The 15,193-nt window shown below is 31.8% G+C and overlaps 1 long non-coding RNA gene across 1 annotated transcript in view; it reads right to left on the bottom strand.

The window, feature by feature from the left end:
• Nucleotides 1-560: 560 nt before the first annotated feature.
• LOC103786860 (uncharacterized) overlaps nucleotides 561-15,193 on the bottom strand; it is a 213,526-nt gene continuing 198,893 nt past the window's right edge. Inside the window, exon 6 of the long non-coding RNA XR_010112023.1 lies at nucleotides 561-5,824. This is a non-coding gene — a long non-coding RNA (uncharacterized LOC103786860). The remainder of the gene's footprint in view (nucleotides 5,825-15,193) is intronic.

Here is a 15,193-nt window from a genome sequence, read left to right as displayed (position 1 = left end):
CCCTAAGCTTCATTAGCAATTTTAATTTCACCCGGGTCCTGTGATCCTGTGATCTCGCCCTGCCTCCATTCGCCTTGTGATATTCTATTACCTTGTGAAGTACATGATCTTTGTGACCCACACCCTATTTGTACACTCCCTTCCCTTTTGAAAATCCCTAATAAAAACTTACTGGTTTTGTGGCTTGTGGAGCATCACAGAACCTACTGACATGTGATGTCTCCCCTGGATACCCAGCTTTAAAATCTCTCTTTTGTACTCTGTCCCTTTATTTCTCAAACCGGCAGACACTTAGGGAAAATAAAAAAGAACCTACGTGACTATCGGGACAGGTTCCCCGATACTTGTGACCTGTATCTTGTGCTGACCTCCTATCTCATCTTGTGACTAAATGCCTTATCCTCCTAGGAATGCAGCCCAGTAGGTCTCAGCCTTATTTTACCCAGCCCTATTCAAGATGGAGTCACTCTGGTTCAAACACCTCTGACAAATTTTCTGAAAAGGACATACAAATGTTCTATAAAATTGAAAAAAATGCAAAACTATAATAGCCATTGGAAACACACTAATTAAAACACCATATTTTTTAATGCCCATACAGATGAATGACTAAGATATAAAAAGTCAGGCAGTACTAACTGTGGCTGAGGAGATGGAGAAATTAGAATGCTCTTGTACTACTAGTAAAATGAATTTGTACAAATTTTTAGAAAGCATTTGACAACATTTACTGAAGTTGAAACATGCATACATTATGATCCAGAAATTTACTCTTAGAATATACATGATAAAAATGTGTACATGTATTCATCCAAAAGGATTTACATCTATAATCATAGCAGAATTCTTGACAATAACCCCAAATTGAAAGCAACTCCAATGCCCACCAGCAATAGGACTGTTAAATTAAGTGTAGTACTCTATTCACAAACAAAAGGATAATATAAAGCCATTAAAATAAAATGAACAGACTTCAACTATAGGCAGTAGCATACATAATATTTTCAAACATAATGTTGAGTAACATAAATTAGAAACACACTGCATCATATCATTTATATAAAGTTTAAAAATAGACAAATATATTGTATATCGTTAAAATTCAGATACTGATTCACCTTCCAAGGGCAAGCAATTGGAAGGTGACTGGCAGAGTTCTAGTTCTCTATATGGGTTCTAGTTCCATAGAAATGTTTACTTTGTTAAAAATTATTAAACGGTACATTTATGACCTTTATATGTTTTTGTATGTTATACTTTAAAAAGAAAACACATTCAACAAAAAGAGATCCCTTATTTTACCTTTTCTAGCCACCTTCATTACTACCATTCTATATTTGCTGTACATATTTTATGAAATAACCTTCTACTCTTTAGAGTTTATTTTTGTTGTAATTATAAATGGAGATTGAGATGATGAGTTCTATTCAAATGATTATATATTTATATCCTATATTCTGTTAATATGGTCAACTGATTAGACACACTGATTCATAGCACTTAATGAAATTAGCATATGCATGCAGGTATTAATAATACTATCTTTTAATTTTTTATTATTTTAATATCTTAGTTATTTTTGATAGAATTATGCTGGCCTCATAAACATTTTGGGAAGTATAATATTGCTCTTATTTTTTTTAGTGTCAGTAAGAATTTGTATATTTTTGGCATTATTTATTTCTTAAATGTTCGCTAAGAATTATTCATTATGCCAAATAGACTTACAGGTTATTTTATAAATTTTTGTTTTTTAATTAAGAATTGAGTTAAATTTTAATTAGTTTAGCAAATGTAGGACTATTTGGATTATATATTGATGACATTTTAATACTAATTTAACCATTTTATCTAACTTATATTTATCAGCATAAAGCAGTTTATAAAATCCTCCTGTAACCTTTAATGTCTATTACCTGCCAGGATGCTTCCTTTTTGAGTTATAATGCTAATTATTTGTTCCATAACTTTTGATGTTTTATCAATCTTGTCAGGTGTTTATATATTTTATTAATCTTACAAATCACATTTTGTTAATCTTCACTAAATATTTGTTTTGAAATTTCATATTTATGTTCTTATTTTACTGTCTTTTTCTTCTAATTTCTTTAATGTACTTTTGTTTCTAACTTTATCAGATTGATGCTTAACTTCATTATTTTCCCATTTTTTTCCTATGCAGTATAAGTTACAAATTTCTAAGCGTAGCTTTAACTATTTCCCATAAATCTTGGCATACAGTATTTTAATTATTGGGTAACTCAATATATTTGTTAATGTCTATTATAATTTTTATCTTGAGTCATGTGTTATTTATCCTGTTTAGAATATTTTGTCTTATTTTTGTCACTTTTCTATTATTGATTTTTGTCTTAATTATGGTCAGAGAATTATAAAATGTCAATCTTCTGCAAATTGAAATAGCTTAACACCTCAGCATCTATTCTGAAAAATAAAATAAAATAAAACTTGGTAAAGTAAGAGCAGAAAAAGACCATCTCAGAAAATATCTATGGCAAATATACTTAAAAGTGAAATGTTGTTGAAGGTACATTGAGACATACAAACTTAGACTGATTATCTTAGTGATAAACTCATTTTTAGGTGCTCTTCTTTCTGTCTAGTAAATTTCTGGCATCAAGATCTATTTCATCTGATATTATTATAGCTATATATGCCTTTATTTGGTGAATATTTTTTGCCAGATGTTTTTCATCCTTTTACTTGTCACCTTTTATATATTCATATTTAAATGTGTTTTTATAAGTAACAAGTTCTTACCTACATTTTTATTCAGTCAATCCACATTTATGTTTTATTTTTAGCATATAATCCAAGTTTATTCAACATAAATCCTGATATATTTGGTTTTAAGTCCATAATCTTCCTATTGCTTTCTTCTTTTCTCGTTGTATCTGTATTCCTTTATCTTTTTATAATTTTTTAAATATGTGTTTTTTAAAAACTTCATTTTCTATTTCTTTCTGTGTAATAACTATACACTATTTAATTGGTTACCCCAAGTATGGCAGCATGTATTCCTGACTCAACAAAGTCTATGGTAAATTTCTATTTTATCACTTCCTGGAGAGTGTTAGTAATCAGAATGATTTAACTTCACCATGTCCTATATAATTGTAATCATAGGCTATTTCCTTCTACTTTAATAATACGTATGTCTAATAGAATTGTTCATTAGTTTTTATTAATATTCATTCAGACTTAAATCGTTAGTATTGATTTTTTTCTTTGTGTCTGAGCTTTCCTCTGGCTTTTTCCTTTATCCTTAAGAAAATCTATGACTTTCCTTAGTGTGTCTACTAATAAATAATTTCCTGTTTTGTGATTACCTTTATTTTGCCTTTATTCTTACAGAATCTTTCATTAATTATAGAAATCTTGTTTAGCCAATGTTAGTTCCGTTTACTGAAGATACTGTCTCATTTTTTTGGCTTACAACTTTTCCCTTTTGTTTTGAGAAGTCAGCTATATAAATTGTTCTTCAATAGTAACATTTCTCTTTTTTTCTAATTTCCTTAGGATATTCTATTTTTCTTTATATTTCAGCAGTTTTGATGTGTTGTGTCTAGCTGTTCATTTCTTTGCATTGTTCCTCCTTGGTGAAGAGTAAATCTGATCTTTGATTTATTTTATAATTTCTGAAAAAAATCTCAGTGATTATGGCTTTCGTCTTGTTTCTGTATCATTCTTTTATGCACTTTTTCTGGGAATCAAACTTCAGTTAGAACTTTTCAGTCTATCCTTTGTATTTCTTTCATGTTTTTTATTAAATTTTTATGCTTTATTTTGAACTATTTTCTGATTTATCCTTCAATTTACTAATTCTCTCATTAGCTGTAATATTATGCTATTAAACCTATTCCTTCAGTTATTAATATTAGTTGTAGGGTACTACAGTTGAAGAATTTCAGAATTTTAAGACTCTGCCAAATATTTCATTTAAAAAAAACCATAGTAGTCATTTTAAAGTCTATGTTCTATATTGTCTTTGAATCAGTTTTTATTTTTCTTAATTTTTCTATCATGTTGACTTGTAACCTGGTATGCCTGATTATTTTTCACCAAGGTAAAGAAATTATATATTAAATATTGTAGAAGAAATTTGAGATTTTTGATGGGTTTATGTTTTTTCACAGAGAAAATTTCTTGTAATTTCCAGTGATCCAGACACATTAGCAATCCAGCATCACCTTTAACAAATATAGGTATCTGAAGTTAGGCTTCACCTCTTGTTGTTACTCTTAGAGATAACGCTTTGCAGCCTTAAGACAGCTTCTCTTTGAAAGGCCCTGGATTCCTATTTCCATCCCCTTGCTGCCAAAAAATTGGCTTAGGTTTTCAACTTCTTGTCTACCCTTTAGATTCTCTTGGGAAAAAGAATGACCTAAGTAGTGGGTTCCTTTTCTAGACTTTCTTCCTTGAATTTTAGCCCGATAATTTTTCACTGCTCTTTTTAATTCTCCTATGCTTTCCAGCCTCTTTTTAAACAAATATGTTATCCAAATGTGCTCGCTGTTCTCTAACTGTGGAAGGGCTCTTTCAGCAGTATTTAGCCTGCTTTTAAAAAAGGCAGAAGTTCTGAATTTTTCTTTTCTCTAAAGCATTTATCTTCTTCTGTGATTTTTTATAATTTTTCTATTTGCTGTGGTTATTGTTTAATATCTATATCCTCAGTTAGAATAAAAAATATATATCCACAGCAAGGTCTCTATCTCTTTACTTTATTGATGTATTTCTGGTGCCTGAAACAATACCTGATATGTAGTAGTAGTCATGTAATGAGTAGCTTAGTATAATTCATATAATTAGTAGCTTACTAATTATTACTCCAATAAACAAAATCCAATACATAAATAAATAAATGGAAAAATTGATTTAGATAGCAATTCTGGGTTTTCATGCGTTTATTATGCTTGACCTGTTTCTGTGGTAAAAGGCTATAAATTAGAATAGATAAAATAAAATATTACTAAAAAATCAGTATCATTGATACACATGGTAGACAATAAATGTTGAATGAATAAAAAGCAGGTTTGCAAAGAGTAGAGAAACATTTTTGTTTAGGTAGCACATAGCTACTTACCAAGACACTGAGTTTTTATTTCTTCTCCCCTAGGATTGTCTGGCAGGCATCAAAAAGAGCTGACTCAGTAAAGAACACATTGTAGATGTCCGATAAATACTTGTTGATATTGATATTGGCACTTGGCCAATGTATAGAAGTTTGCATTTCTATCTACATAAACGCCTTACAAAACAGAATATTCATGCATTAAATACACATGTCCTTAAACAGATGAAGGCAGTTAAATGAAACTATTGCATAAAATTTATTATTCTAATGTAATTCAATGTATTGGCAAAACTGTTAACTGTGTCTATAAATTAATCTTCCTTTATTCATGCATTCATTCAATAACTGTACATTAATTTCAAATACTTGTCAGGTATCTGTCTAAATTTTAGATATAGAATGACAAAAGAAATTAAAATCCATGTACTCAAAGTGCTTACACTGTACCATATATTTTAAGAAATAGCAGGCACTTATAATGAAAATTATATATTTAAGAGATCCAAAATGATAAAAATAGTGTCATTAGTTCAACACTTTTTAAAATGTAATTTGAAATTAGAACCTAAAGAAAGCTTTAGAAAGAAACAAAGCAGCAGTTTACATTTGATTACATGATCACTAAATATCTAGTCTCCTGTATTTCTTTCTTCATTGTTATCATGTATAACATTTTCCAAATACACCAGTCGGAGATATATCTTTTCTAATGTGAATATCATGAAGAACCTGTCAAAATAAAAAGAAAAGGAATTCTTTAAAATATGTTTTCCCAATTATTTTTACAAAAACATGGATTACTGAACAAGGAAAAAGGTTAAATATAAATTTAGAAAAGCATAAGCATGTGAAACCAAAATACATGACAGTACTCTCAATAATATAAACTGATATCCAAGCAGCACATTATTTTTCAATAGCTTTGTCATCTCAAAAATGAGATGATTTGACGAAGTAAATAGTCTCTAATATTCCTACAGCATAATAGCTAAGATTAGTAATAGTTCTCTTTAAAGGAGGAATTACTGTGTAATCAACTGTGGTTTCTGTTGCTTCCAATAGTAGACTGTTCTCTGACAGCTCTTACGTAACTGAACTCCACCCATTTTACCTTTCAATTGTTCCTGCTTTTAAAATTACTTACTTTTCAATTAAATGAATGGAAACATAGTATTGTTTAATAGGTAAATAATTATTATACAAATACATATGACTCACTAATGCTGATATAGTAAATCTGAAGAGTTAACATTTGTAGCCATTTCATAATCATTCAATAAGTAGTATTTTTATTTTATCATGTAATAAGTAGTCTATGTGAAAAATTATTACAAAAGATGTGAACTCTGACTTCAAACTCAAAAGCCTCATTAGTTTGTGGTCAAGAGTTGGTTTGGCTCTAGAAAAAAAAAAAATAATTTATTCAGTTGAGAAACTTTAGGTGACTTTAAGCATATTCTGATAACCCTCCCTTGTATAAAAGACTTTAGTACCTCTATTACATTTTCCATAAAAAACATTTGCCTTCAGATATCCAGCAGTATTTAATCAGTTTACAACTTATAATACTCCTGCTTAGACTATTCAACAAAGAAAAGCTTTTTAAAAATATATTTAAATTGTAGTTTGATAAGCCTACAAGATTTTTCAACTCTGTTAAATTCCTAGAAGATCTGGCCAACCAAAATTTCTGAAAATCTGTATTGTAAGCAGACTAATTTCAGATCTGCCGAGAAAAGGAGTCTGAACATTGAGAAATTGATGCCAAGGGTTTACCTTATGTGAATAGTGGAATGAGTAAGAAAATCAGCCTAATCTAAGATGGATCTTCCACAAGTAAAAGGAAGAAAAAAAGATACTTGTCATTTAACATTCAGTAACTATTTTTCATGTGACTAATATAAACAGGTGCTATTTATAGGAAAAGTATATCAAAGGAACCAAAAAAATTAAATCCCTAACTTCCTAAATTTTACATTCTAGCTTTTATGGGAGGAACACAGAAAAATAAATTATATAAATAAATGAGTTATATACAGTAATAAATATTGATGAGTGTTGAGGGGAAAAACACTGGCATAGAGAAAGGATATGTGTATGAAGAAGTTGTCATTTTAAAGATGGTGTACAGGAAAGTGCCCATGAAAAGTCAACATCCAAGGAAAAGGAAATCCCTGAAGAGGTGCGTGAACAAGACCATACCAATATCTAGGGGAAAATTACTGCATGCAATGAAACTAAAATGGAAGCCATTAGATTATTTTTGGCAGAATTATAATATAATTAAGATTATATTAGTATATCATCAAGGATGATGATGCATTAATGTAGATCAAAGATGGGTAATGACAAAAACAGAGAAAAAAATAGGAGGATACTGCAAAAATTTTAATGAAAAACAATCGTGCCTTGTACCAGGGTAGTAGAGGTAAGGTGGTAAAAAGTTTTCAAAGTCCAAGTATTTTTTTTTTAATCACGCAGAAAGAATTTGATGTGGTATATAAAAGAAAGAGTAGAGTCAAATGAAATTCTCAGAACCAAGGCTTAATACCTATAAAAATAGAGTGACCAATAACTAAACTTGGTAAAGCTTAAGAGAGTAAATTTTGTTTGTTTGTTCATTTTGTAGAAAAGCCAGAGCTTCGTTTAGGACATATTAAGATTCCTATTAATACTCCCATTAAGGTTGTTGAGTCAGACCACTGTATATATGAGACCAGATACCAGAGAAGAGGTCTAGAGAGGTATATATGTTTGGGAGTTATTGGTTATAAATAACTTAAGGGTTTTCCATGAAAATTGAAGACAATATGAGGGGATTTCTTGTCAAATGAAATTATGGAGACACACTGGCTAGACTCTGAGACTATAGAAAGTTAAGAGGTCTGGGATATGAGAGGGAATGAAGGCAATAAACTGAGAAGGAGTGGCCATAGAATTAAGTGAAAACAAAACAGATTGTGGTATTCTAAGAGCCAAATGAATATAATATTTGAAGGAGAAGGGGAATAATCAACTTTAGTGCTGCTGTTCAATTAATTAAGATAAACAGTAAGATATTTCCATTGTTAAAAGTGGCTTTTCTAGAATTGTAAACATGATAGCTCACTTGATGCAGGTTGATGTGAGAACAGGAGGACAGATAATGAAGATGGGGGTATAGCAATTCTTTCAATAAAGGCAAAGGAAAAACATAGTGCAATATCTGGACAGGAAAGTGGAATCAAGAGAGTTCATTTTTCCCCCAAGAACATATTGGTATATTTATGAAATTACTCTATCAACCAAAAAAGAAAAATCAGTGGTGCAGAAAAAGAGGAAAGAAAGGGGAGACATGAGTTGGCTTGAGTCATGTCCCTATGGAGGTTAGAAAAAAGGGACAAAAATTGAAGGAGGGCTGTTTCATAATAGCAAGAGAAAAAAGACAAATTATATGAAAACTTATGTAGTTAGATGAGTAGATTGTGAAACTTGTTGAAGATTTTTTCTGATTACTTTGAATTTTTCAGTAAAATAAGGAGCAAGTTTATCAGCTCAGAATAAGGAGAAGGAAAGACGTGAAAAATCACATGGAGAGGAAAAGTTAATGGCTGGAAGAATACCTTTCATGTAACATTAAAAAAAAATCAATTGAAGCTGTTGTCATGCATTCAACTTACAATTTATCAGCAATATTGTATTATTTCCCAGTACTATTTGATTACAAAATTACTTGTATGGGTTAGACAAAGACGATGGTTGACACAGGCTCTGGTTTAGCAAAGTAATCCATCCAGAAATTTTGCTAGTATCTCCTCTCTCCTCTACAACTTTTCTTCTCATCTAGTTTGAAAAAATGTACCTAATTTAAAAGTAGGTAACCTATACATGACAGAACAAGGATCTTCCAAACTTATTGTTTATACTTTGAGTTATCTCTAGGATTAGGCCTCAAATGTCAAAAACTTAGATTTTTAATAAACTTTTAAATCTTAGAATAGTTTTAGATTCACAAAATTTGCAAACATAGTACAAAGTTCTCACATATTTCAAACAAACTTTCTCTTGTTAAAATTTGTCACTTTTGTTATAACTAATAGACAAATATTAATATATTTAATGCATAATATATTTAATATTATATAAAACCTTTAATAGATAATACAACTAACTCTATAATTTATTCAGATTTCCTTAGTTTTCACCAAGTGTATTTGTTTCTGTTTCAGGATCCCACTCAGGAAACTATACTGCATTTAATCATCATACTTCTTCAGGCTCCCCTTGACTATGACAATTTTAGTTTTTCCCTTTTTGGTGGTCTTTTCAATTTTAAGAAGCACTTGTTCAGTATTTTGCAGAATGTTCCTCAGATGGGATTTGTCTGATATTATTCTCATGATTAGACTATGATTGTATCTTTTGGGGAGGAAAATCACAAAGGTAATATGCCATTCTTATCACAACATATCAAAGGCACAAACTATTACCAGGACTTAATAACTGTTGATATTAGTCTTGCATCAATTCAGGTAGTGTTTATTAGTTGGCTCCACTGTAAAATTACCCTTTTTTCTTTCTTTCCATGATGTAATCTTTGGTAAAAAGTCACTATGCATAGTCCTCATTTAAGGAATGGGGAGTTATGCTCACCTTTCTTGACATCAGAATAGCTACAAAAATTTCCTTTGGCCCAGGAGATTTATTAATCTGTTCCCATTATTTATTCCATCACTTGTTTCTAATAGTTTGAGTTACAGTGTAATACTGTGTCGTTTATTTTGTTGTTCACGTTTTTCTGGCTTTGGCCATTGAAAATACTTTTGGTTGGTTCTTCTTTCCCTTTGACATATAGTCATCATTGTGGGCTTTTTAGTTTCTGTTTTGGTTTGTTTTGGTTTCAGTTTTGGCTTTTGAGCACTTTCTCACTGTCTGGCACTACAAAACACTCCAGGCTCATCTTGTATATGTCTCACCCCAACACTAGACTCAGCCATTTCTCCAAGGAACCCTGAAAAATCCAGATATTTTACATTCAAAAAGAACTTTAAATTTTTTCTGTCCTAATATTCTTCTCTAAGGCAATGAATTTTTCTACATAAATTTCAATTAACAGAAATATATATAATATTATAAATTATCTCAACACTAATAATATGAAAAATTGTAGGAAAAGCTTCCATATATAGGGAGCCTTTTGAGACCAGATAATATTATCAGTACCTTACAAGTATTAAGTCATTTAATACCGACAACAACCATGTAAGCTAGTGTAATGGGCACTGTTAAGTGTTTTATTTCATGTAATCCCATAATAAAGCACCATGAGATAATTTATTATTATTATTTCCATTTGGAAGTTGAAGAAACTGGATCCCAGGCTCACATGGATTTTAGTTCAGGGATATGAATTCAAGTTTATCACCTTCTTAAATGCAAAATCTTAATTGTTAAAAAGAATAGTCTCCTTGGCTATATTCATGCAGGAAAAATAATCAAATTCTCTTTGTTATTTCTACTGCAAAATGATGGAATTGAATATTAACACTGAAAAGTTCTTTTTATTATAAATGCTGTAATTTAATGATTTCTTTGATTCTTCTGATGGTGTTAGATGCCTTTGTCTCTGTGCTATTTTCATATTCTGTATATATGTCTAGAAAATGATTTATCATAAGAAACCAAATTATTCCTTTACATGTCTCTTCCTACATGCTTTATCTGTATAACTCAAATCATTTTCTTGTATCTATCATAGATAAGATACAAATTTTAGTTTAATGATTAAATAACTAAATGAATGAGTCAAATATTAATGATAAGATTAAAGGTCTTTATAGGCAAGGCACACACAAAGTCGTTTTTAAAAATATTAAAGATAACTAAACATAATTTCTTGTGAGGGTTCTCAGGTTATGGATAAACTCTTACTGTTAGTCTTGAAACTAGATATTTTGACAAACTTAGACATTATAAAAGAGAGAAATTTCTAAAAAGGTAAAAGACAACAGGCATTTCTCTTACTTTACGTATTAAAAGCATATGTAAGATACAATACTCAAGGGGAAGGGAAATAAATGTTGCTTTCTAAGTAATAGAAATTTACATAGAGTGATTGATTCCAATTTCAACCTAATTTTACTAGCATATATTTTCAGTATAATTTATGACTGCTTCATTTTGAAATACTTATTGTATGTTTAAAGGTAGATTGGTAAAGATCAGCCCAGTTCTCTGTTGAACTTATCTAATGCCTGAGCTTTAATTGAGTTTATCCATCAAAGTCACATTTCATTTGGAGAATGGATGACAGACTACAGCACTTAGCAATGATGAAGGAAGGGACTTTAAATTAACTAACAACAGTGTCTTAGGACAAAACGTCTGTATTCATGGACTGCTTCAAACTTTAATTCAAAATTTTTTAAAAGTTTAACACTGAATGATCCTCAAATATTGATTAAAATTAGTATCACTATAAATTGAAGGCATATGATAGCAGGACATTTAAGCCTGGTTGTGTATATGTCCTGGAATGTCATTTTTAGAGTTGTATCAATATGTAGATAAAAATTTTAAGTCAGTAGCTTTATATATAAATTATGTTAAATTTAATATGCTTTGGTTTGCATATTTAACACACTCATTGATGGTGTTATAGTAGTTTCCCTTTATCCATCATTTAGTTTCTATCATTTCAGTTACCCACAGTCAACTTGGGTCCAAAAATATTATATGAAAAATTTCAGAAATAAAAAATCTGTAAGCTTTAAATTGAGTAACCCATGTTGTCTCACCAAGGCTACAAATCATCTCTTCGTCTAGTATATCGACTCCATATACACTACCTTCCTGTTAGTCACTTAGTAGCCATCTTAGTTAACAGATCGATTGATATCGTGTATATAGCGTTTGGTACTATATCAGTTTCAGGTATCCACTTGGAGGTCTTGGAACATATTTCCCACAGATAAGGGTGGACCACTGTATAATTGTCAATGAAATTAGATGCAAAATTATTTATTTTGATAATTTAAACAAAAATAGCTTAGAGAATGAAGAAACTGAAGGAAGGAAAACATACATATTGTCTGTACTTTCTGGTTATCACTGCCCATGGCTAATGTGATTATTTCCCCAATTCTAGAATGCATAGTTAAAATAAACGTATTTGGCTAAATGACAAAATTCCTATATTTGTTGCATGATCAATGGACTAAGGGCTGTGGTGGTAGGAAAGACTGAGTAGAAGCTGCTATCTATTAAAATAATATACCAAAGCAATGTCACCTATCTGGAGAGATATCAGAGATCCGTGCCACCATCCAGGGCTTGACAAATGCAGGAGTGTTGATTATCGCCATGTAGCCATTTAACTTGGTTATTTGGCCTCTGTAGAAGACAGAAGTATTTGGAGAAAGGCAGTGTATTTACATATACTTGAAAATGTGATTTCATTGCACTTGTTGTTCTGGATGTGTGTTCTGGATGTTCTGGATGTGTGTGCATGTGTAGGTGTGTGCACAAAGATATCTGACATATGATTATTGATCTGACCAAAGCATTATTTTCTGTATTAAGACAATATGAAATAGTTTGCATTCAGCTGGAATAGCCAGCAGTATACCTTTGCAGTCTTACTTAAAGGCTATCTAAATTTGCCACCTCCATGCCAAACCTAGTCTGCAAAGAATTGATCACCTTTCCCTTCCACAGAATATTACCCTGGTCCACTGATAATTTCATGGAGCTGGAACTGGGAAGAATGAAGCAACAACTACTTATATACCCTGCTAGGGCATATGTGAGCCAATTAGTAGAAAATAATTCTCATGAAAATTCAAGTGTCTGCCACCTCAGTGACATTTCTAGGAATTCAGTGATCTGAGATGTGTCAGTATAATCTAAGGTAAAGATCAAGTTGCTCCATCTGGCCCCTCTTACCACTGAGAAAAAAATATAATGACTATTGCTCTTTTGTAGAATTTAGAGGAAACATAAATCTCATGTGAATGTGCTACTCATACCCAATCACTAAGTAACCCAACAGTTTTTAGTGGAGCCCAAAACAAATAAGGGATTTTCAACAAGTCCAAAATGCCATAAAAGCTGTTCTGCTGTGATTTTCTCAATCACAAGATCTCATGGTGTTCTACATGTTGGTAGGAGATGGAAATGTGCATAGCAGCTTCTCAGAAGTGAATTAAAGCACAGACCTTTACATTTTAGTTCATACCTATACCAGTCTCTATATACGATTATTCTCCTTTGAGAAACAGCTTTTGGCTTTCTATTGAAGTTCAACAGAAACTGAATATTTTACCATGAGCCCCTGAGACACCAAGTTGCTATGAATGAATTTATGCCAAAGCCATAAATTTGTTATGCACAATTGCTTCTATTTTCAAATGGAATATGAGAGCATGAACAATCAGGTCTTGAAAATACAAAAAAGTTTAAAGAGTAGATTGCCCAGATGTCCATGACGTCTATTTCTAGTACATTGCCTTCTCTTTCCACAAATATATATGGTTTCCTGGGGAATTCCCTATAACCAGTAGTTTGTGGAAGAAATTATTCAGATTTTGTTTACAAATGGTTCTGCTAGATATTGTTTCACCACCTGAGTAAATGACTGTAGAATGACAGTTTAACTCTGAAGTGACTGTAGTGACATGAAGGAGAGTGATGAAGAAAAATCTTGTCAGTGGAAATAACTTCAAATAGTGTACTTGAACGCTCATCTTTCCTGGACACAAACAGAGCCAGAGATTTAGACCTAACTGATTCATAGCTCTAGCTAATGGTTTGGCAAGATGACCAGGGACTTGGAAGGAACAAAGTTCAATGATTAGATAATTGGAGACAAGTTAGTATAGGGAATAGGTATGCAAATAGACCTCTTCAAATGGGCCCAGAATATGAAAGTATTTGTCCCCCATATGAATGTTCACCAAAGAGTGACCTCAGCAGATGAGAATCTTAATGATCACGCAGATAAAGTGACAGTTTGGTAGATGTCAGTCCATGTATTTTTCTAGACACCTCTATCCCTAATCAATGAATTCATGAACAAAGTGGCCACCGCAGAAGGGATGGAGGTTCTGCTTGCGCTAAGCAACATGTATTATTGCCCACAAAGGTGGATAAAACTACAGCTGCTGCTTAGTGCCACAACAGCCAACAGCAAAAATCATACTGAGCATATAATATGACATCTTTCCCTTGGGGAATCAGCCAGCTACCTGGTTCATTTTCTTGGACCTCTTCCATACTGGAAAGGGTAGCACCTTTTCTTAATGGAATAGACAGTTTTTGTGGACATTAAATTGCCTTTTCTGCCTGCAACGCTTATGCACAAAAACACAATATATGATTTTATTGAATGCCTTACTCTTCACCATGTTATTTCATACAGCACTGCTTTCAACCAAGGAAGTTATTTTATGGCTAATTTAGTGTGCCAATGACCCATGCTCATGAAATCTACCATGTTGCCAATCACTCTCGAGCAGCTGGCATAATAGAAAGATGGAAAGATCTTTTAATAATATAGTTACAATTTCAGTTGGGCAACAAATTTCCAGGTTCTGTGATGACATTCAGGATGTCCTCTATATTGGTGACCAATGTGCAGTGCTGGTTCTCGCAAAGCCAGGTTTATGACTATAGATATTAAGGATGAAAATATGATTAGTTTCTATTACCTGTTGTGATCTAGTAGTGAATTTTTGTTTCCAGTCCCCAGAATTTTGAGTTTTGCTCATCTAATGTCCTTTGTTCCCAAAGGAAAAATGCTTACACTAGGGAAAACAAAAATGGTTCAATTAAACCAGATGTTGTGACTGCCTATGGGAAAAAATAAAACACTCATGTCAGTGACTCAAACAGGCAAGGAAGAGGGTGTGACTCCTACTGTCTAGTCTGCGGCACATTTATCCTGTTTATTGAGGGGAGACTGGGTTGCCAACTGACAATGGGTGCAAAAAGCAGAATGTCTAGATTGCAAGAGAACCACTGGAGAACCTCAGTACTCCCATATTCCATGATAAAAGCTAATAGAAACTATAATAAACTTAGTACAGACGGAATCGCAAATGGGACAGGGCATGGTTGTGA

This window comes from Pan paniscus, chromosome 3, assembly GCF_029289425.2.
Source record: "Pan paniscus chromosome 3, NHGRI_mPanPan1-v2.0_pri, whole genome shotgun sequence".
Taxonomy (NCBI): Eukaryota; Metazoa; Chordata; class Mammalia; order Primates; family Hominidae; genus Pan; species Pan paniscus.
This window is presented reverse-complemented; position numbering and strand designations above follow the sequence as displayed.